This window comes from Paralichthys olivaceus, chromosome 13 (assembly GCF_024713975.1).
Source record: "Paralichthys olivaceus isolate ysfri-2021 chromosome 13, ASM2471397v2, whole genome shotgun sequence".
Classification (NCBI taxonomy): Eukaryota; Metazoa; Chordata; class Actinopteri; order Pleuronectiformes; family Paralichthyidae; genus Paralichthys; species Paralichthys olivaceus.
The window spans coordinates 1,124,077-1,147,680 of NC_091105.1; the positions used below are offsets into that span (position 1 = coordinate 1,124,077).

Genomic DNA, 23,604 nt, shown 5'->3' on the forward strand with positions numbered 1-23,604 from the left:
TTCATCAATTGAATAAAACACAAACCTCATGAATCGGTTGAACCCTCCCCGGCATTTGAACTTTTGCCCAACTGCATCAATAAACATGTACTGGACCCCCTAATGCTTCAGTGTTATTTAATTTTACAAGGCTGTAAAACCACATTTAGATTCAGTCTCCCTGGTCGCCCCTGTTTATAGGATTTTGCCTCGTAGCTCCTCGCTTTCAAAGACGCTCTGCCCTGATTGTGTCTCGCAGCATTATCATTGTTTTTAGCTTTTGTCATTTTTGAGAGATTTGTCGCCAAAATTAGGATCTGTCACGGATCAAATACAGACGTGGCTTTAAAAGGAGGTACAATACATTTCTGATTTTTTTATTTTTATTTTTTTACAGCTCCATGGTGCAAACAGCCTGCTGAGGAGGAGGAGGAGGAAGAGGAGGAGGAAGAGGAAGAGGAGGAGGAGGAGGAGGAGGAGGAGGAAAGGAGCCGAGTGATTTAATCTGCTAATTTTTCTCAGTTCTTTTGGCTGTTGACAGGCAAGTGTAATGGTCCTTCAAGTAATGGAATCAGCCACTCAAGCAACACATGCACACATGCACACGCGCACACTCGCTCACACATGCATGCACACACATTCAGCCCGCTGAAAGCACGCCTGCTTTGCATATGAATGACATCACCGTAAAGTTTTCTGGGGAGGTTTTTGGCGGTTTGGGGGAGGGGGGGGGGGAGAAGAGCGCCATGAAAGGGAAAACATTAGTCAAATCACTTCCCGCTTCAGTCGCCCGGCCCGGCCAGACTACTTGACATTCCACAACAGGGCTCGCTCGCCTTCAAGAAGAGCATCCTCAGTGATTCGGACGTCGAACTCATCAGGCCCGAGCGTCGAGCGTCGCTAACCTCTCCGCTCTTTCTCTTTCGTGGACAAATACATAAGCTGCAAGAAATTGCTCCAGTGTGTGAGTGGATTTTAAGCTCAGTGTGGGCGCTGCATGCCGCTCGGGCAGACGACAGAACTTGAGTTTGAAATGCTCGTCCTCGTCTCTCTCACCTGGGTCACGTGTTGACCACAGGGCCTCGTGCAGACGCTTCTGTGACCCTCCAGAATTCATCAGATACTGAAGCTAAAAAGTTTCTGTGTTTTTCACCTGAGTAATAATCAAAATACTTCTACACACACACACACACACCTGCCTTTTCAGTGTTGTTTTAAACTCTGCAGCTACGTTCAAATTCACGATCCCCCTCTAATGTTTGGAAGTGTTGCGTACTTGAGCTGCGCTGATTTCATTTAAGTGGAAAAATAACTTGTACATTTGGTTGAAAAAGTGTTTAATGTGTCGTATGATGATTGAACAACATTTCAATAAATGTAAAGTAGAAAATAACTACACACTCAAACACAGTCCTTCAATGTTGTGAAGAGCCAGTGAAGAGCTGAGAACCTGTACTTCAGTAAACGAGCCAATATTAAGTAAATGTGCATTAAATTATTATACATAATATTATATCATGTACTAATACCTCAATAGGAGAAAGAGCCAATCGCAGACGACTACACCGCAGGAGGTCAGACTCAAGTTTCTTACATTTAATCATCTATCAATCCTCTTTCCAAACTGTCTGATGGCCCCTGAATGCATCACGGCAGTATTTCAGCTTCATTATCACGTGACCATGATTTTAAAGTTTCCTGATCAGAGTGAAACAATCATGAGTGAACAGATTCAAACGTGTGAAACTACAACTTCATGCACATCAGCGGCTGAAATCCTTTAAATGTGTCTCATCGATAATCGTCACCGAACTTACGCACGTCCAAGCATCTGCAGCCATTTTGTCTTTGCTGACGGGCTGCGACACTGAGAGGCCGCTCACGGAGGTGGACTGATCTGGACAGGTGCCCACTTTTTCTTGGCACTGACCACGGTCCGATCCACACACACACACACACACACACACACACACACAGACACACACACACACACACACACACACACACACACACATCCTCTGTCCTGGCGATTGGTTGCAAACACGTTCTCCTCCAGAATCGTACAGAAAGGCCTCCTGGGGGGGGCCTCCTGCATACCAATAACGATTCCGAGGAACTTGTGAAAGGAGCAGCACCCGTGTTCCGAGACCTTGGACGTGCACCAAAACCCGCCATTTCCCACTTTGGAACCCACACCCCCCCCCACCCCACCACCGCCCGCCATCGGCCCTTGTGTGGTTGTCACTCAAACAGCCGTCGCTGCAACTGTGGCTTTTCCAGTTTTTTTTAAATGATCCGGTCTGATCCAACCGGCGTTAATGCCAATTCGACGCCATCTTGGGATCTGATTCCTTCAGTGTCATGATCTGATGTAGCCAGCAGCCATTTTGTGTTTTATTTCAAAAGGAGGCGACGCTCAGTGTCAGAGCCGCTCCTCTTACAACACATCTTCTCTTTCTCTAGGGATGCACAGCGGAGGGTGGAGGGGTTTTTTTCCCGACCTGACAAACCTCAGCTATAACTTAGACTGTGATCCAACACGGCTGCAAACGACAGCCTGGTTGTTCGCCGTCACTCCAGCTTGCTCTAGTGTGCTTAACATTGGTTCTCAGTTCATTAAGGCCTATAGCGCTTGGCTAATGCAACTTGCCTCTTGGCAGCGTGACAAACTGTGAATCAGATTATGAGGGCCATAATGCCGCCAAGACACACTGAGGCCGAGGGGAGTTGCCACGGAGGACCGGCGCTCGCTCTCTGGATGTTAACGCCTGGGACATAATGTAATTGCAGGCTGCCCTGGTTAATAAGGGCACTGTAATATTTGCATGGAGCTGCTGTTTATGTGTACTACAGCTCATTTCAACACGCAGCGCAGCTGTAAACACGAGGGGAGCGGCTTGTAAAGCCTCTGCTGCTCTGCTGCGAGGATGCAGACACCCAAGGGCTGCGTTAAAAACCTCCGGCATTGAATTACACACGACTTCATCAAAGGGAGGCAATGAATGAAAAGAGCTGCGTGATCAACCTGGACTGTACGGGGTTACATTTCATTTGTTTTACGGTGGGATTTCCCTCTTTTACATGACAAAGCTAATGAATTGTGAGGGGCCCATATGTCAGTGTTGGTGCATTTGCCATATGTGGTCAGACAGCGGATCACGCAGGGGAAGTGTGGGCACACCGTGGCCTGCGCCTCGCCGCTGCTGCTGCACGGGCAGGGAGGAGAACGCTGTCCCGCTCTTTGTTTTGCCTAAATTCAGAATAACAGTCGATTAACGAGTAGATGGATTGTTACTCATCTATACAACAACAACCAGTTCAGGGTTGTCACTGCTTTCTGCAGGGGGCATCTTCGTGTTGATTAGTTTTACATGAAATCTGGACGGCGCTCGACTGTCGCTCTCGTGTGCTGCTCGATGCCAAACACGACAGGAAGTAAACCCACTTCGCTGTTGTGTGTTTTCAAAATAGCTTAATTATGATAATCTTTTTTCATTTGGCTGTTACATGTTGGAACTGGGTTGCATTTGATTTCTCTGCTCAGGGACACTCCAGCAGCTGAACACACAACTTTTCTTATCACATGATCGAGAATCTTCACGAAAGATCAAACGTACAAAAACTCACAAAAGGTCCAGTTTTCCTCTGTTTTCAATGTAAACCTTTATTACTATTCCAACACAGTTTTCCATAGAAAGGCACATGTGGTGAATACTTTTCCACAGCGATGAGACTGTGTGACACAAACATTGCTGCTTATTTAAAACAACAGGCTGCGGCGCACAGAGCACGGCTGAATACAAACAGTGTGTCTGATCTGCAGCTAAAGAAAAAAGAGATTTAGTGCAACCGATTTAATTATTGTAGACGACAACTCATGATGTTCATGCCACTCGACCGATATCAGACAAGTGACTCTTTTATTTTTTAGAGATTAAAAACATAATTTCAAGCTTATCCAGGCAGATAAGTAATTGTCTTGAGCACTGGGATGTGCATGATTATCAGAAGAATACATTTTCTAAATTAGACTAAGATAGTCCCCCTTGAATCAATTGCAAAAGCACTGCATAGACATAGATTGTTTAAAGTAATATTTAAAAGGTTTGCATAGATTATCAATCGTAATAAAAAATTTGCCACTTCCTGAAAATTAATATAGAATGAATTAGGCTGCGATAGCACTTGCTTTATTGCATTTGTGTGTGTGTGTGTTAATGTTAAGGACAGGAAATTAAGGCAGTGTGTGAAGCCAATGTATTTGTCGTGTCTCACCCAAAGATGTATCATTACAGCGACGCAGGTAACAGCTATGAACCAAACTGCTGCGTCTCAAAGCCTGCTGGGAAGGTTTTAATAGTGTGGCGTGTTCTGTACACACAGAGCCACGAGCTCTGCTCAGCTACTCCCTGCTGATCAAATACACTCCTGCCATCAGGAATATTAAATGTGTGAGTCCACATTCACTCAGACTGTGGCTTATATCTGCCGAGTCTGTTAAGGCAGCAAATATGAGATTCAATACATGCAGTGATGAAAGTGAGCTACGTTGTGTCATCTGTCACACACTGACACTCTCACTGTCTCTTCTGTAGCAGTATATTAACACCGGGAATGTAGGCTCCTCAAAATCCATCTGTCCTGCTGACGTCTGGAGGAACGTCTACAACCAAAGCCCAGAAACAACAAAAACCAAACAGGAAGGATAAAAGAGGAAGAGGACAAAAAAAGATAAAACAGTTGCATAGAGTATAAAGACGACAGCTCACTCCTTCACCATTGTGTCGGCCGACACACGGAGCTGTCCAATCGCAGTGCAGTATTATTCACTGCTGCCGTGGGTCTCACATTCACGTGTCTTTGAGTCCTAGCAACTAAAACACAAATCAAACACAGCGCGGGCTGCGGCTCATGGAATGTGACCTGCAGTAAGTGGAGATGCATTATAGTTTTTAGAGTCTAAGTTTAATGATTTATGAAAATAGAAAGGACAAAATTCAGAGCCACACCCTCCAAAGTAGAAGAGTCACAGCTGTAGACCAGGTCGTTCACACCTCGAGCTGCCGATCTTCTGTCCGCACCTCGTTCCCTCACCCACAGTCCAGCGCCATGTTTACATTCACAAACATCAGCTCAGCTCGACTGTTGGGTCAAATAATGCATCGCATCACGCAGCATCAACGACGTGGAAATGTTCCAAAGTCACAGCAAGGAATCTGCGGCGAGTCGAGCACAGACACTTATTTACTCCGGGCTGAAAACGGAGGCTGAAGGAGGAATCCCGCTGTCCCTCCGCTGTCTGTCTGCGGTCCTCCTGCACTGGCAGCACTCACCTGCAGAAAGAAAGATGACATTAAGAATGCGGCTGCCATTCCTCAGAGGGAGTCAAAACACACAGTGAGGCCAATCATGCGAATGTCAAAACAATTATCTGAGACAGTTGGCTGTGAATGCCAATTTGAAAAATGCTCGTCCTCGTTGGAAAAATCACCCATTGTGTGTCCTAAATCTGGCCGAGGGAAGCACAGCGCCATGCACCAGCCGAGGGGATTGAGGCTGAAGTTGAAAGGCCTTAGCAGGAGCCTGGTACGCTACGAGCTGCTAATACAAAGATGAAGCATGTGACACACCCTAAGCTAGGCTGAGTTGGACTTCACAAGGCTATCAAACCCTCTTTTTTGTTGCATTTTCAAGCAGCTCAGACAAGCAACTTAAAATATTACAGCGGGTCAGCGAGTGCAGCGTGAACCGATAATGCAGGTGAACGGCAGAAACCAACAACCGCTGTGCTAATTGACATCGCCCGAGCTACTGGCAAGAATCACGTTAGCTTTGGCATTTAGCGTGGCGCCGTTGTACAAAGCGGGTGCACCCGGTGAGGGAGGGTGGGAGGGGGTAGGGAGGGAGTGGTTCACAGCGCAGGTTGGTGGCATAAAAGGCAGTTTTGGGTATTGGTGTCGCTTTGAGTTATTGGCATCGTGGTCTTGTTTTGTCGGGAGGGCTACACTGAATACGCTTGTTAATAGTAAATTTACAGCCCCAGCATGTGGCCTAATAAAACCAGGGGATGGAGAGGATGATGAGAATGATTGCAATTTTGCGTGTGTGTGTGTGTGCATGGTGGGGAGGGGGAGGGGGTGTAGTGAGTAGTGGGAGAGAAAAGAGGAAGGTGCCAGTAATTAAGAGTCTAAAAGGGTGTGAGAGAGGCGCACACTGCTCAAAGCAAACTTTGGATTCCTCACTTTTTATTTATGCACGCCGACTCGAACCCCCGATCCCTCTTCACTCTCTCCCTCGCCCTTTACCCGTCTCCCCCTGCTGAATGAATGGCTATAACAGTGCTACCGTGTCCCGTCTAGCAACACCCCCCACCCTCCGATCCTCCAGCCCTTTTTTCTCAGCTCTCCCTCCTCCAGCTCGGCCCTGAATAGGGAGCCGAATTGAGCAAACAGTCAGGCTGTCAGCTCAATAGGAGGTCTGGCCGTGAACTTGAAGTCCTTCCCAGGCCCCCAGCCTCCCATCAGAGTGGGAGGAGTGGTGGTAGTTGGGGAGACAAGAGGGAGGAAGGGATTGTGGTGATGGGGGGTTGAAGCCAGACTTTTGGGGGGCCCCTACGTGCCAGTGTTGGGGGGGGACCCCTGCCACAGAGGTTCCCAAGGCTGGTGCTCTTGCCGGTGCAATGGGGGCAGGGTGCCCCAGCTGCCTGCTTACCCTCCCCTCCCTCTGTGCTGATGGTGGGGTGTGTGCAGACGGGACAGTGTCTGCTCCCCTGCCAAAGCTCCTCTAGAGCCTCACACACAAGACACACACACGAATACACAGATCCAGACACAAGCTGCCGGCCGTGCCCACCCCCTCACCTCGACTCGCTCCCAGCCCTCCCAGGCTTCTCATCATCTCATTAGCCAACGCCAGCCACTCCACTGTCTACTGTGTGCATTGTTTTGGGCTCTGCATAATTTACACAGCAAATTGAGAGCGACCCCGGCCCCCTTTGCTCAATCTACCACCTGTTTATGGCGGCCTGGCTGTGATTAGTGCGTCTTGGGTTTGACACAGTTACTGCACAAGTTCTCTGGAAAAGCCAAGCGACGCCTCCACTTTTAAAGGCTGCATCATCAGAAAATCTTACACAGAGTCCTTGGCCTGACCTAATTAGAATTAGAATTTTATTTAGGTTTAGTAAATATTGGAAATCAGTGTCAAAGAAAACTTTTTTCTCTCACTTTGACCCAACGAGGTGTTTCAGCCATGTCTCTGTTCACATTATGTACTAGCACCCTACTGTAAGTTAGCATTAGCATTGTCTCCTTGACCTCCGCACCACAGACACAAACAATGGGAGGTTTCTGTTGCGAGGACAATGGCATGCATTGTTTACCGCCTGCTTTACTTAATTAAGCCCAGTTGATGCTTATTGGAGTTTTGGATTAAGCGGTTTTGAAAGTTGGGAGCTCCTCGGTTGGAATAATGCTGCACTACAACGATTTCGCAGAGAGAGAACAATACTCGACTTGTCTGGGCACCGACTGCCCTCCAACACTCGCCACTCACACAATGAGAGGCTTTCCAGTACCGAGACTCTGCCTATCGAGGTCCCACTTTCTCACTTCTTCACCACCTCTCCTCTGTCTGTCGTTTGCTACATGTTCCTCTGTGAGAATGTGACGAGTGGTTCACAGAAACCATCAGTTTCCACTCGACACATGTTCCCACCTTGACATTTCTTCTGAACTCATTTAATGAGTTGAGACGAAACTTTTAGATTTTCAGAATTAATCTTGAAGTTGTAACTCACTTGCAAAAAAACCCAACAATTTTAAAGCACTGCCATATTGTTTTATGCCTGACAAAATATAGCGCTCAAATCCCAGAGTGCTCAGGTGCAGAGTTACAAATAGTGGCTCTGCATTGTGCACAGTTTGCATCATATCTCCAAAATGGCAGCCGCCGCCATGTCAGGGCACGCATATGAGGATGCCATGAGAATTCCCAAACGGGAAAGGAAACATTGCGCTTCGGAGGCCAGATGCCCACTGAAAGCCTCCTGAGAGAGGCATTGAGAGCAGAGTGATTTAATGTGAACACAAATACAAAACACGCCCCCCCTACATCAGCTCACCCTCCCCTCCACCATCAGTGCATCTCGTGAATCGTGCAATTAACAAACGTATCTGAGATGATTAAAACCGAGGCTGGAGACAAGGGGCGAGGACTCGGGCAGGTGGAGGAGGAGAGGATGGAGCGTCGGGGTGGCGCCAGTGGAAAGATGCAGGATGGTGGGCGCAGCGGGTTTGGCGTGTTACCTGCACTGGCGGGTCTTCCCACTTCCATTTCATGCCAGCGTTGCTCTAAGATGGTGGCGCAGGCTGCGTCTTGCTGTACAGGAAAAAAGGGCAGTCTGCTGAGGATGGAGCAGAGGAGGAGGAAGGGGGGAGGAGGAGGGAGGAGGCGATGCAGAGGAGGGCGAGGAGAGAGGGAGGGCAGAATCAACAGCAACCCCTCCTCCTCCTTCTTTTCTGTTTTTCAGTCTCTTTTTGCCAGCTCTCCTTCAGGGGTCTTGTGGTGGTCGCCTGCACAGACAACGAGGTGGAGAAAATCAGAGGGTAGAAAATTTTAAGAACGTGGTTTATCCATCAAAACACATATGTGTAGTTCACAGAAACATATGAATGCAAGCCACGCACACACATGAATGAATGTATACACACTAACACACACACACACACCTTTTCATGTCTGTTCTCATGGTACAGTCTGCCCCTGAGCATGCAAATGACTTTCATTATGCAAATGTATGCAAATCAGATCCAACCATCTGAGAATCAAGGGTGGGAAAGAAAAAAAAAACTCGACACAGAGATTGAATGAAAGAATGAAAGAGAAAAGAGGACAAGAGAAAAATCCTTTTGAGTGGCAGGAGGCGGTAAGTTAGGTAAATGCTCTGTGCAAAACAACGGTAGCCCACTTGAACAAACACGATTACCTTCTTTTAATGCGTCTACGACTTCATTTTATTTTAATTTAATTTCCTGCATTCTTGTCATTTTACAGGACACCCGTTGTTTTCATTTACTTGATGTAGCTGCCTTTTGAAGCGAATGCTTTCGAAACGTAAACACGACGTTACTTAAATTCAGGGTCACTGATGATGATCTACATTCCTGTCGCACCTACTTTGCATCTGACAGCTGCAGTTAAGCGTTAGTGGAAATAATGCCGAATTTTCAGCATCGCTAGAAATGTAAACAGCTGCTCAGCACTATTGACACTCACCAGTTAAGCTAACATGGATTTGACGTAGCACCACTAAATCCGATAATGTTGGTGTGTTTCGTTTAGCCTTAACAGCTGATTCAAAGCTTGTGCTCCACATTTAAATAGTCTCTGTGAGACGTCCTCATGATAGGATGCTCTGTATTTGGCATGTGCATCAGTGCAAAATGATAAGCAGGACTAGCTTAAGGCAAAACACAGACCTACCAGTAAGGATATTAGATGAGCGGGTTATTTTTAATTGTTTCTGTATTTACCAAAAACCTTCCGTCAATGACTCACACCTGTGAGTCTGAAACCAGAGCAGCGCATTGTACCCAGCTGATGAAGTTCAGTATTCGCAAGCAGGTGGAGTCTGTGTCTCTTAGGTTTAGCCACGTAGTTCCTGAACCCTTCTATTCAAAGAAATCAACAAAGAAAGCTGACTAATCGGTGCACAGAGCACACTGTCTCATTTCGCTAATACTCTGAGTCCAGCAGAAAGGATCTTCCATTAGCCGGCAGAGGAGGGAGCCAGCTTTTGTCTGTGGGTGTCAGCAGGGGAAGGGTCTGCGTCTGAAATTGGAATAAGGTGGTAAAACAGGGGTGACTTGAAGTGTGAGAGAGTTGTGGTGGGTAAGCAGGGAGGGGACGGACTACAGCGGTAGGTGGGGTACTGCTGAATGGTGGCAAACCTCTCCTAATTGGCACTTGACATTTTTTTGCCATTGGCACTGGAGTGGGCCAGCTTTCAAGCCCTCTCCGGGTCCTTGTTGGAAGAGTGCCTTATGCAAATATGGCGAATGGGCTCTATTGTGAAGCCTCTGATATTAACAGCTCACGCAACAATGAAATTGTGTGCTCACACTGGACTCGTAGGTGTGTGAGCGAGAGCTAGACAATGGCAGCGGGAGCAGCTTCAGTCTGAACAGACTCTCCATCGGATGCTTTGCCAAGTCATTTCACTAGAATGGGCTTTTTCCTGAGGACAGAGGCTCTCAGTAAAAGCTGTATTAACAACTGAAACAAACAAATGCATGCACTGTTTTGCTCTGGCTCTTAGAGGGGCTCTGTTTGTGCTGCTGCTGAATGGCTCGATTTATTGTGGTTGAAAATACTAAAGGAGTGGATAGAAAAGGCTTCACTTATTCTCTTTGAAAGACGGTTCCCCTCTTAAAACATCACTGTCTCGGTTCTACGTGTGAAAATGTATTCATGCTTCAGTGCTGTACCACGCTCCCTCTGATATTTCTTGCTTCCTCTGTGCACCCACATTGTTTACCCTCAGCTCACTCCCTCGGGTGAGCGCGGCTCGAGATCTAAAGATATCTGCACAGTCCCTTTGGAAAAAAAATAAAAAACTCAAATCAGTGGAGAAATGTGGCAAAACTGAGCTACATTTTTAAAAGTAGTAAAAATGATATGAGGCCATTGTCGAACAGCCAAAACACTCTCGACAAAAGTGTCTGAATGGACAAGGTCTGAAGCGTTCTCGTCATCTGAAAACACAAAGCACATTTCATCTTTATCTCCAGACGACTGAAAACCAAGAGGGAGGCGAACAGAGCAGCGGGTCAGATGACGGGAGTCGCCTCCGTGTGGTCCGGGCAGACTCACGGTACACCTGTTACTGCTAAGTTCCCAAAGTTAATCTCCTTTCTCTACGGAGGCCCACTGACTTTTGAAACTGCCTTAGATACATTCATTTCTCTGTGAGTGTATTGGGTGGAGGGAATGCCAATGTTGTGGAAAATAACAGGGTCTGGCCTTCTGCTCATACCCAACAGCGAAGCCATTTTCTAAACTCTGTTGGTGTGTTCCTTCAAGAGAAAGAGAGGTAGAGAAAACGGGGGCAAGAGTCACTGGGTCTTATTCAGAAAACTGTCTGGCTGCTCGGACCTGGCAGGGCTGAAAGGGAGGCAAAGGGGCGCATTGTCCCGTAGTGACAAGTGGACTAGCTCTATTGACTGTAAAGTCTACTGGGGGGGGGGGGCAAGTAGGACCCGACCACAATGGCTGTTTTTCTATTTGACACTTGGAGTCTAAATCTGCTTGCCTAGTGCATGGAAGCTAAGACAAACCCACCAACCTCCTCCTCTTCTTTCCTTCACCCTTTCTCTCTGCGCCCTCTTTCTAGACTGCCATGGGACACAGAAAAAAAGAGAGCAAAGGCCCTACGGTGGTTTTTAGGAACTCTCCCATCTCTGTGCCATTTCCAGGCGGGCGGAAGCTAGGACAGTCTCTGCTCTGGGGTCCCCAGTGTGAAGTGTTAGTGATATAACTGTGCCACACACAGAGCCAGCACAAAGCATTTGCACCATGACATGCGTCTCCCAGGGCACTGCTTAGGGTATAAACACAATCTGTCCCAGACTTCAGCTCCCATTCACCCCCAACACTGTAACTGACACAGAAAAGGAAGCAAGAGGAGACACCGTTTATCTTTGCACTGCACAAAATCCCCCTGCCTCATGCCCCTACTTTGTAAAATGCTAAATGTACCTGTACAGACACACATGCGCTCGGATATAAGGCAGGCACAGTTGTCAATCTGTCATTTACAATAACAGATCAAGGCCTTGCCATGTTCATAAGTCAACACTGTAATAAAAACACATCAGCGGTGGTGGTAGCGCCACAACAGAGAAAGAACCAGGTACTACTCTGTCGTCCAAGCAGGAAGCTGTCACTTCCCGTCAAGGCCCTCGTTCCTCTCTCTTATTAGCGGAGCCCAGAGCTCAAATGTCACGCTGAGCACCTGCAATGCAGCAGGCGGGCGGGCACAACTGCAGGGCTTGAAGAGATTGACATTGTGAGGTGAGTCTGCCACACAAGCTTTTAGGAATTTCACTCCGGCTCTGCGCCTGCGTTTAAAATTAGTACCACGTCAAGCCGAATACATCCAAACCTGAGGGTGTTGCCTTCACCAAGCCGTGTTGAAATGGCAAACCGCCATGCGAAATAGGTATGACAATTGGAGTTCATTGCTGGCCTTGTAGCTCCAAAGCCTTCAGACCTCGGGAACAATCCTCAGCGGCCTCTCTCAGCAGGAGTGACCCTCTAGCTTTGATGGGCAGAAAAGAAATCACACCTTCAATCAGCCATCAGGGGCCTTGACGTTGAGGATCTGATTGACCAATTACTCCTCACCATGAGACCGGGCAAAGAACCTAAAGGCTGAAATTGTTCTCCTTCTCTCACTCATGGACCTCGTCACTGGGGGCACCTTCTGCTTGATTGCCCCTGCACCACTCCCCCACAACGACTTTCGCGCACACACAGGAGCTTTCAGTGAGATCCCATCAGGCCTTTCCACATGGCAGCACCTCATGCAATGGAGGCTTTGCCACGGCCCATTCACAACCAAGCCAACTGTCACGTCAAATCAAACAACTGCCAGGACCCCAAATCAAACATCTTTTCATGAAAAAGGCAGAATGGAGTAGGTGGGAAGGAGGGGAAAGAATCAACAACGGCTAACTTAACAAAACTGGCCTCAAACAAATTCTTGTCTGTTCACTTTGGTGCCGGCGGGGCACTGGGAGCCCGGATTAACTCGGAGGGAGCATTCTTAACACACACAATCCCATCCAAGTCGGAACATATGTATAATTCATAGCACCGTATGCAGCTCCCATGATATAAATGCCCACGTTTTTTTAAATATATATAAATATTGCATATTCTCTTGATACCATAGATGGAAGCAGCAAAGCCGAAATTCATGGTGACAAGTGAATAGAGCGCTGACTAAACTGACTAGCAAACTGATTAGCTAACTTGTTAAATGACTTGTCAAAGTCCACCGGCTTTGGTGAATCAGTGTGGGCCTTTTTCAGCAAGCCCGTCACTCCCGGCCATGTGATACTAAAGCTAAGCCCCTGCATGCAGCCCCACACACAAGGATCATGGGGCTTATTAGATTAAAAGTGATCCTGTTGCACCAACCGTACTGTTATGGATCACTACCACAGGCTGCAGGAGATGTGTACGTCAATGTTTCATTTGTTTCTACATGCCTGCTTACACTATTCTGCATTTCTAAATGCTGATGGACCAAAAACACAGACGGAGCCTCACAGCAAACTTACCTAACGGCCTTGTGGTCTGGGATTTCAGACACTTTCACACACATTCACACACACACACGCATACAAACAATAGACCTACAGTCACACAGACCTTAATCATGTTCCTTACCTTCTGCTGCAATTTCCTGCGCCCGTGTCCTTGTAACGCTCGTCCATTTTCTTCACGTGTTTCTGTTCTTGTGGCAGAGTCTGTGTATTTTTTATTTTTTTATTTTTTTGAGGGAGGTGCATATGGGATCTTGATGCCTTTTTCAGGAGTGTAATGGGATTCTTGTTACTTTCGGTTATCTAGCTTTATGAAGAATGTACATCACTCATACAGCTAGATAACCAAAGATAACAGCCAACCCCTAAGGCTACCCATCCTCTCAAGCTGCAGGCGGAGGACCATGGGTTCTGACCTATAAGCAGAGGAGAAAGTAGTTAATAAAACATGTCTCCATCTCTTTGATTTTACATGTCAAGTGATTTTCGTGTTAAAAGTGAGCAAAGCCTGGAAAAAACTCAAACGACCGTTAACATCAAGTCCGAACAAAGATGGTACTCTTCTGGCCTGGGGCCTTTTTTCCTCACTCAACTTACAGCGGCCCTTAAATGTCCTGACCCTTAACTTTCTGATGTCACCAAGTGGCCCCTAACCCCGCCTCAAACCCACTAAGCCAATAGGAAACCTCTCTTTGTGCAATGAAGGCTCTGATTGGCCTGCGAGTAATGCCTCCTTATAGAAACCTCCCTTCAAGTCAAGCAATCAGTGAGAGGCACCAATAAAAAGTACACAAGTTGATGAACCAGTCCAAACCGGCTATGGCGCCAACCTTCCCTTTTCCGACCAGGCGCCCATCCCTATGGTGCACCCGCGTCACCCGCTGACCGTCTCCATAGGAGGGGGACGGCTTCAAACGCCGCCCCCCGCCACGGCCCAAATGCATTTTTAAATTAAAAGAAGATCCAGGCTGTTTGACAACAAAAGAAGCTGGTTTGTCTTCGTTCACACGATGTGATGCCAAAGCAGAGGTCGGCCTCACAGAGAAGATCGAAGGGTGTAAGATGTACATTCAACGCATGTACAAAAAAATCTGCTGACGACTAAACGAACCGCGACCTAATAGAAAAATGCTTATCAACGCTTAATGTATGACGCATGAAGCACGAAATGTTTTTTGTGAAAAATGTTCACAAAAAAATGCAAATCCCGAGCAGAGAAAACACATCTTTACTTTACGGGTATAGACAATGCCGTTGTGCACACACAGACACACAATCCCTCTCTCTCACACACACCATGTAGCCACATGGCACGAGGCCCCATCTAATTAAAGCTATTCTGTGTGCCCAGATCCCTGTTGTGGCAGGCTCCTCCCCCACCAACGCCACCGCCACTGACTGAAAGCAGAGCGAGATGGAGTGATCCTGAGGGAGAGGGAGAGGAGGGCGAGACACGGAACACTCTCACCCTCCATCACACACACGCCCAAACCTGAGCACTCCTTCTCCACTTGACTGGCAACATGGCAGGCGTTAGCAGCCACGGCTACATCCCTGTAAGCAAACAACAAACCCCCCCTGGCATTGTTCTCGCTGCTCTTCTTCTTCTACTGTCTGAATCCATGTACACATTTTTGTGTTGTCCAGGAGGCTGCCACCTTAACGCACGTCTTCGTCAAGGAGCTTTTTGTTTCAATCCACAAGGACAAAGCGAGGCCCTTAAAAAAAAAGACAGATGCCTCAGCCCCAGAACACACACACACACACACACACACACACACACACACACACACACACACGAGTGTGAACCCACTGTGCAAACTTCCACTCTTTAACATGCATAATAACACACACACACACAGCTTCTGTCATACATTTAAAAAATATAATTTGCTGTATATATATATTTAAAAATACATATTTTCTCATTTTTAAATTTAATCTGACTTTAATGCTCAGATATTTGTGAATTTCCAGTCATGATTTTAAAGAAGGCTGTGTATTCTTATTAATATAAATGATAATAATAAAATAGAACATTTAAAAAACGGATTCTTTCTTGTATTTAAAAAAATATTTATTAATAAAACCAAATCATTCACTTTCCTGTTAATTAATCCAGAGTTTGAGTCTTTCTTCTGTTTGAATGATCCACTGCTGGTGTGAGCTCTTATTTTCTTCTATTCAGGATTTCCAGGCTGGATAGAGACAAAGATAATTACATGCAGCTTGCACTTATTTCTCCATTATCATTAATAGTCCTCTCATGAACACTGGCCTGTGTGCTCTCAATTTTTGTTTTTATCTCTACATCATTTCACGAGTCAGATTAACGCAGGCGCTTCTGTTCTGCAGATTTTACACCTCTTTGCTTAAAATCACCTGATCTCAGATTTGTAAAAAAAAAAAATCCAAAAATAGGCCCCTCACTCCAACCCCTGTCTCTCCATCATTTTAACAAACCTCACCAGGCTGCGCCATTGGACGAGACGTGCATGACGTCAACAAATCCAGCGCTTCTAATTGGGAATAATTCATGTGAACGTCCAGAGCTGATAAGAAAGAAATCGATCCTTATTAAAGAGCCTCATTGGTTATTGTCTGATTAAAACCACGTGGTACGATCTGGATAAAACGCTTCATTTTACGCCACATGTTGAATTCTCGGGAGACAATTACGCGCGAGTTTTACGCACGACATAAATGTGTTTTACGCACGTGTTAAAAGCTTGAAGGCGGGTGTGTGTGTGTGTGTGTGTGCGTGTGTGTGTGTGTGTGTGTGAGCTGACCTGAGGTGCAGACAACCAATAAATCAATTAGCACAAATTTTGAGTAACAAAACTATCTAACTGATATCGTGTGAATTTTGAAAATAGATTAATATTTTATTAACATTTTAGCACGTTGTTAAATTTTAAAAGGTTTGAGTGTAAAGAAAGTGTTTTACACATGTTGAACTTCTTTACTAATTTACCTTCCAGCTGCGATTATATGAAAAACTTTCTCTCAACTCTTTGACCCTGAAGCGTCACAATTATTATTTCTTCAAAATCCACGAACCTAAAACTAAATGTCCAAACTGACCACGGAGCCCTGAGAGATGTGAGGGACACTGGGCTGCTGGAGCGCACATCACCGACAGTAAACCACGTGTTGTGAGGCCGCTGAATGTCTCTCCAGGGATCCCTGGAAAAAAGACACGATCGTTTTATTCTTCACTTCACAGCAGAGGAGACAAATGAGCCCAGTTCTGTCCAGGACATGAAGCAGTGTTGGTTCAAACCGCGGAGACAATCAGCAAACTGCGATTTCATCCTGCAAGATTATTTTAAAGACAGTTCTGACTGACGAGGTGCACACACATACACACACACACACTGCTGCTGCCACAAAAACGTCATGCACAACCCCTGTGTGTGTGTGTGTGTGTGTGTGTGTGTGTGTACTTATATAACATGAATGCTTTCTTTAAAATAAGGCTTGTAGTTTTAATTAAATTCTGAATGTTCATATTGAGATGAACCACATGTGTGTGCAGATCTCTCCTCCTGCTCTGACCTCCGCCTTCACGTTCATTCGCTCATGTTCGTCATGTGAACCGTTGCATAATGTCAGATTTAATTTGATTCTATTTTATTTTTTTAAAGCTCCTCGGCCTCAGGTGTCTCGCGGTGGGTCCGGAGCTCGCACACGTGTTTTGGGCACAGGCCTCGTACTATGCGCACACGTGTGCACTGGATATTTGGCCTTGTGATCCCTTTATCCGTCAACTGTGGGTGTGAACGCCACCACTTTGTCTTATTACGCATGCACTGCAGGCCCGACTGCTGCTAATCCTCATATCTGAGCCGCGGACCGGTCCTGAAAGAGCTTAATTTAGAAAACAGAAAAAAGGTTTGTGTCTTTTTGTTCCCTGACGGTGATGGTGTCAGGCTGGGTGGGTTTTGGTGCCATATGCTGCTTGTCTCTGTGGGCGAGCAGAGCTGGAGGAGTGACCCTGCTAAGAGCCTGGAGATGTGTGCACGAGAAATGAAATCAGGGCTGGAAGCCTTTTGGCCTCTGTGGCTCCCTGTGAATGGCGCATATATGAAGCCGGTGCACGATGCGTCATTGAGGCTGTGAAAATGAGGAGTTCTCCCTCAAAGCTCGTTGAATTACGAGTTGTTCTTTCACTAATTTAGTTCATCATTTACCCAGAGAGCGTTTCCACACTTCGCCTGTGACCTTTCACTGCACATGGACACTTGTTCCCTGAGGGAAATCACATCACCAGAATCATTCCAGACTCTTTGGTGCAGTTTGCAAACACAGGAATAAAAATTAAAATACGAAAATGTTCATGTTCAGAGCTGAACCACATGTTTCCACCTGACACGAGCTCACAGCAGCTTCCGTTCTGAGAGAAATGTCCCCTTCTGTTCGAGCTCGTCCCTCACAGGACACAAACTGACACAAGACGAGGTGTTAGACTCACAAATGAGAATCTGCTGCACAAACACGCATCGCCCATTTTTCTCCTGCCGCTGCCACATCCCGGCTACACACGCACCCTGCTCCGCTGCCGTGCGGGTTGTCGAGGCTGCACACCCCGCTCCCCTGCACCATCCTCCGCCTGCACCCGCCTCGGAAGAAAACACATTACATCTCATACTCACGCCGTCGCCTGTGCGCGTGTGTGTCCGCTCTTCAACGCCGAGGAGCGAGCGGCTCAGGAGATGGAGACCGACTGAGCAGCTGGAGGCGTGAGCGCACGGTCTTCATGGCTGCGGCTGCTGGTGACGTGTGTGTGGCTCCATCCATTCAGCTTCCCTCGCTCGGGTTTTCCCTCCGTTTTATTATCATCCCCATTATTTCCCGCGGACATGGATCACCCCCCCCCCCCTCCCCACATGCCCGCGCCGTCGCTCGCACTCGCCATTCCTCGCGTCAGATGCAATATGAACCAAGAGGAGCCTCCTCTAAAAACATATATTGCCACCAAGACCCTCCCCTTTATGACACGGTGCAGGTCCGCGTTTGTCTCCACCCTCTGAAAAATGAAAGCAGACGTGCGTGTGAAGAAATCTCGCATGATCCAACTTCTCTGCTGGAAACTAATCATTTGAATTCATGTCGGATTTCTTCATCTGACTTCACGCTCGAGTCTGAATCATCCGAATGTCACCGCGCGTCCTCAAATGGAGAAGCTGCCGGAGACGCACCTTCATAATAATGACTTCTCTAATTGCGCGTAAATGGGCAACACAGACGCCTCCACGCACACGCACACGCACGCACCACTGTTCTGTACTTTCACATATGGAGTGTGTCGTTCTGGATCCATGTGGGATTATAAAAAGTTTCGTGTAATCTTGTCTGACTACTAGAATTCGTTTGACACACAGCCCCCCCCCCCCCCCCCCTCCTGGATCAAGTGCGCACATCCACTCATTGTCCGCGTCTTTGATACCGAGGAGTCCAGGAATGTGACCGGGGGGTGAGCACCGTGCAAATCAGCTTTTACTGTCACCGCCGAGCCCGCAGCCCGCAGACAGGAGCCAAGAAAGGAGGTCTGGGTCGCTCGATTATCATAATAATCAGATCGCGGGGATAAAAATCTCCTTTGAATAAATTACTGCTTCAATAGGAGGCGCGACTGCCAAAGAGACAACTTTGTCAGGCCCCGGTTTGTTGTCGGGGGGTTCTCTCTGCTCCCAGTGTCCCCGGCTCCCCTCTTTCTTTCTCTCCACATTTTGGACGCTTTCCTGGAGCTCACCCTCTAAATACGGCTACTGTTTCTCCTGGTTACCGGGGCCGGGCGGGCGGGCGGGCGGGCAGGCCTCAGCTCCTCCTGGGAAAGAGAAGAGCTCGGTGGAGGCTAATGGGCGAAGGACCGGGCACAATAGGCTGGCTGCACCCCCCCTCCTCCTTCTGCATGATGGGAACCCGGGCACCGAGGTGGACCTCAGCATCCCAACTTCATTAGTACCCATCCGGCCATTCCTGCACCCCCTCACCCACCCCCACTCTCGCTCTCTTCCCCCCCACTTCAACCTGCTAAGGCCGGAGTCCAGGCTCCAGCTCCAAAACCATGTGTGAGACTCTAAATGATAATATTAATAAGAATTTACTTTATTTCTACAGCAGTTGAATAAACACGTGTGTCATAAAATCAGAATATGAATTACAAATTTAAGTTAATGCAAGAAAATGGATCAAATGAAGCAGCAACACAAAGAACAGTTCAAATCTATTTTTATAAAATGTGTTTGTTGAAGTGGAGACGGATGAAGACTCACACGTTAAAGCTGCTGAAGAGAAGCAGTGACTGTAAATTCATTTATAATTTTAGGAACCAGCCGAGACTTAAAACAACTGAGTCTACAACTGTGATTTTAAATAGAAAGCTAATTTAACTCAAATTGAAAAACGCCTCTAATCGTCCCTGCTGCAGTAAAATAAGAGCATTTTCATCCGACTGTTGATCCTATAAAAATATCGAATAATATCAATAATAAGCAAAAGTTCAATTTAAATGTTCCCATCTTATCAAATGTGAAGATCTACTACTTTTCTTGGTTTTATTTACTAGTGAACTAAATAAAATCAGGTGTTGGACACTTTGAAATTTAAACTTGTCACTTTGGGCCCAAGACCAATTATTTTTCAATATTTTCTGACAGTTTATAATAAAAAAAAAAGAGGAATTCTGCAAATCAAGACAATCATAGTTAAAAATCCGTCTCAGCTGAATCTGTGGTGGAAACATTATCACTGCACACGACAGAGAAATGAAGGACACACTTCATTCTGCAGATTTCAGGTTTTGCAGGAACAGAACAATGAGACACGAGAAATAATTTACAACACGTTGAACATTTTAAATCCTGCAGATGCTCGTTGTGACAGAAACACTTCAAACCAACAAAGACACAAATCTCCCAGAAAGCACATTTACCTGCAGCTGGTAAAGACACTCAGGCCTGTTTGTCTCTCACACACCGACGCTGCTCGGTTTGCAGGAGCAGAAACAACCACACTATCCTATAACTTTACATTTCATGAAGCTTTAAATAAAGAACGTAAGTGCAGCGTGTTTGGCTGACAGATAAAATACCCCCCCGACTAACCACTGACACAATGACCAGAGCTTTTCTTGTGACTGTGTCACCTCTCATTGAATGAGCGTCCACAGATCAGGTGTAATCTGATATATTTGTGAATCAAAGGATTAAACAAACCTTAACCGAGAGCAGAACTCAGAACTAAATCCATCCTCGTGTTAAATTAACCTGTTGCCATGACAACTCCTCCAGTCAATGTATTTTCAATTTTTCGTTAATGGGTTTGTTGTTTTATTGTTTTTACGTTCGGACGTTAGGGCCACACGCTGTCTCTGCACTGAGAGAACCCTCTGTGGACGGCTCGGCCGCTGTGCAGCATGTCAAACACATAAGAGCCATGGGGGGGGGGGGGGGTGCTCAGGACATGATTCAGGTCTCAGGAGATGTACAGAGATTTTTCTGGTTTGTTTTTCAGGATTATGATTATTATCAATATTATCTAGTCCCAGATTAAACGTTTCAATGACGAAGAAATGGATTTTAAAACAGCAGATGTCCTGCGAGGCCTCGGAGCTGCAGCTCATCACACAACACACAGAATCCCTTTTCTTCTTCTTCCTCTGCTGTGAGTGAAACGTCTCGGCCGTTCTGCTGAGGGTTCGAACCCTGAACATCGTCTGAGGAAGATTTAATTTGTGACGATGCTTCTGTTGTCTTGGACACAGTTGATCATATTGACTCACGTAAGAGTCGAATCTGTCTCCTTGTGTTTCTGATGATAAACGTTCCCTGTCCGCTTGAGAATGAAGATTCTTCTGATAGTTTTTAAAGCTCGTCTGATTCTGGCCCTGATATTTTCCCCCATAAGAGCCTCAGATCTTCGGGTGGGGCCCCGTGGGTCCAGAGCTCTTTCCATCAGGGCCCCTCGGCTGTGGAACGACCTGCCTGAAGGAGATAAGACTCACATTCTTAAAATGATGTCATCTTTTTTATCTTTCTTGCTTTTCTTCTTCTTCTTTGTATCATTTGCTTTTATGTTCTGTCGTCTTTTATCGTTTCGTTGTTTCACTTCTTTGTATTCGTCTTATTGCTTTTTTATTTGTTCTGAGTCTCCCGGAGCTTCCTGTGTCTGCTGGTCTGTTGTGAACCCTGTCTCTTAAAAGGAGCCTCATAAGTAAAGTTATCATGATTGTTAAAGTTTCTTTGTGTCGTGACTCTCTCTACCTGTCGAGCAGGTGAAGTTACACCAGTGGAACATCCCAGTGTCCGCAGTAACACGCTCCCACCAGAGACGTGCTCTGCAACTCAAAGCTCCGGCTCTTTTGTCCCCGCAAATCTGCCCACATTGTTGGAGCTGCATGGGGCCAAACAGCCTCCTTGTGCCAAACCAGACAGACCCCCCCTCCTCACACACACACACACACACACACACACACACACAGTCAGTTCATTAAGCAGAGACAGTGTGGTGGTTAAATAAAAAAACAAGGATGAGCTGAGACAAAAGAAATGAGAAATAATTGAAAACACTAAAATCTGCTTTTCTCTCCTCACTGACTCTTTTTCATTCGACTTGAACTTGATCCAGTTTCACCTTCCAACCTAAAGACTGAGCCACAGATTGATTTCTGTCTCATCCTGAGAGGTTCGATGCTCACGTCCCCTTGATTCCTGCCATAGAACCTATAAGACGCTTCATTCTGCATTTCCTCCTCTAAATTTCCCTTTGCTCTCATTGCGTCAGGAGCCACAGGCTGCACACGGACCCTGAGCTGCAGCACTCACCTGCGACTGAGCTCCTCCTGCAGCATCTTCCTCTGCAGCACATCTGCACAGACCCGGAGCAGCAGAGGAGCAAAGAGCAGAACAAACCTGATTTAAGAAAAACAAAATGTCCCTCTCAGTGTGGAGGAGACACGAAGCTCCTGCAGGACGAGGAGAAAACATCAGCGTTAGTTTTTCTAGAGAAACAGGAGATGGAAAACTGCTTCCACGCGATAACAAAAAGGAAACATGGCGGATTGAAAAATCTCCCACGCCAGAGTCATTACGCCTGCAATTAGAAGCTCATTTGCATAAATGCTAATGAGTCTGAAATACATGCGCTGGAGGGACACGAGGCTGATTCTGTTTCTCTGGAGGAGGAAGAGGAAGAAGAAGAAGAAGAAGCTCGAGGCCTGATTTTATTTTTTAAAACATCCAGAAGATAAATATTAAATTTTAGATTTGACTCATGTTGAAATTCATCATGAATAAAATCCAGCTCCGTTTATTTCTGCAGAAATAGTTTTCATTTTGTAGAAATTACACAAAAGTTGTGAATTTCTCTAAAATGAAAACTAAAAACACACAAACATACACAAACACACACACACACACACACACGTGCATCGTCTAATTTTTGTTAGAGCAAGAGAAGCAAAACTTTTCTAAATATTGTTTAAATTTAAATATATTTATACACAGTAACACAAAGATAATCAAAGTTGAATGAATCATTAATTCTTTATTCTACATGAATTAATCTTGTTGAGAACAAAGTGATTCGTTTATTAAAATCATCGTTTTTTTATATAAATTAAATGTGACATCATCTTAAACAGGAAGTGGAAACAGGATGAAAAATGATTTTTTATTCATGTTGATAATAAATAAAATAGTTTCACAGAGTTTTCTAACTTAAAGGTTTATCTTTATAAATGTCCTGTAAGAAATATTGAATTATTTATATTAAACTCTTACTGATCAGAAACAGCTCCAGCATTTGAATTCTTTGACTTCACACTCACTTTATTAGGAACACCTGCTTTTAGTTGTGTAATAATTTCAGATTGTTCGTAATGTTACTGATTCTTATTGTTAGAGTATAAAGTACATGAGGTCATAGTGTTTAGTTTGATCTCCTGATAAACTGAATGATAAATGTCGTGTTGAGCTCACAGGAAACTGAACGATGAGCAGGTTCACTTTCCTCTTTGTTCTCTTTCATGTCATTTGATCTCATTTGACTTTGTTTCATCATTTGTTTCAGGTAAACACTTCGTGCGTCCTGTGAAATGCGCAAAGCGGACATACGCAGATTCAGATCCAGATTCAGAGGCCGCGCACACGCAGGGAGGGTGACTGCTGTGTGTGCATTTGCGCGTGCGTGTGAGTGTTGAGTAATTATTATATTTAAAAAACACTTTAAGAGAATTGTACCGTGTGTTGTTCAATGTAGATTATTTATAACGCACAGTGACGAACCTTCA

At 45.9% G+C, this 23,604-nt stretch overlaps 2 long non-coding RNA genes across 3 annotated transcripts; one reads left to right on the top strand and one right to left on the bottom strand.

Annotated features, from left to right (window-relative positions):
• Positions 1-410: 410 nt before the first annotated feature.
• On the top strand, positions 411-17,958 carry LOC138413529 (uncharacterized). Its single transcript, XR_011245890.1, has 3 exons — positions 411-520; positions 14,662-14,866; positions 14,958-17,958. It is a non-coding gene; the product is annotated as an uncharacterized lncRNA (long non-coding RNA).
• On the bottom strand, positions 3,618-18,163 carry LOC138413528 (uncharacterized). Of its 2 annotated transcripts, none has more exons than XR_011245888.1 (4): positions 17,966-18,163; positions 13,435-13,726; positions 8,286-8,552; positions 3,618-5,312 (listed from the first exon to the last, which is right to left on the bottom strand). It is a non-coding gene; the product is annotated as an uncharacterized lncRNA (long non-coding RNA). The 2 variants fall into 2 exon arrangements; XR_011245889.1 differs by lacking the exon at positions 17,966-18,163 and adding an exon at positions 14,607-14,621.
• Between the last annotated feature and the right edge of the window lie 5,441 nt (positions 18,164-23,604).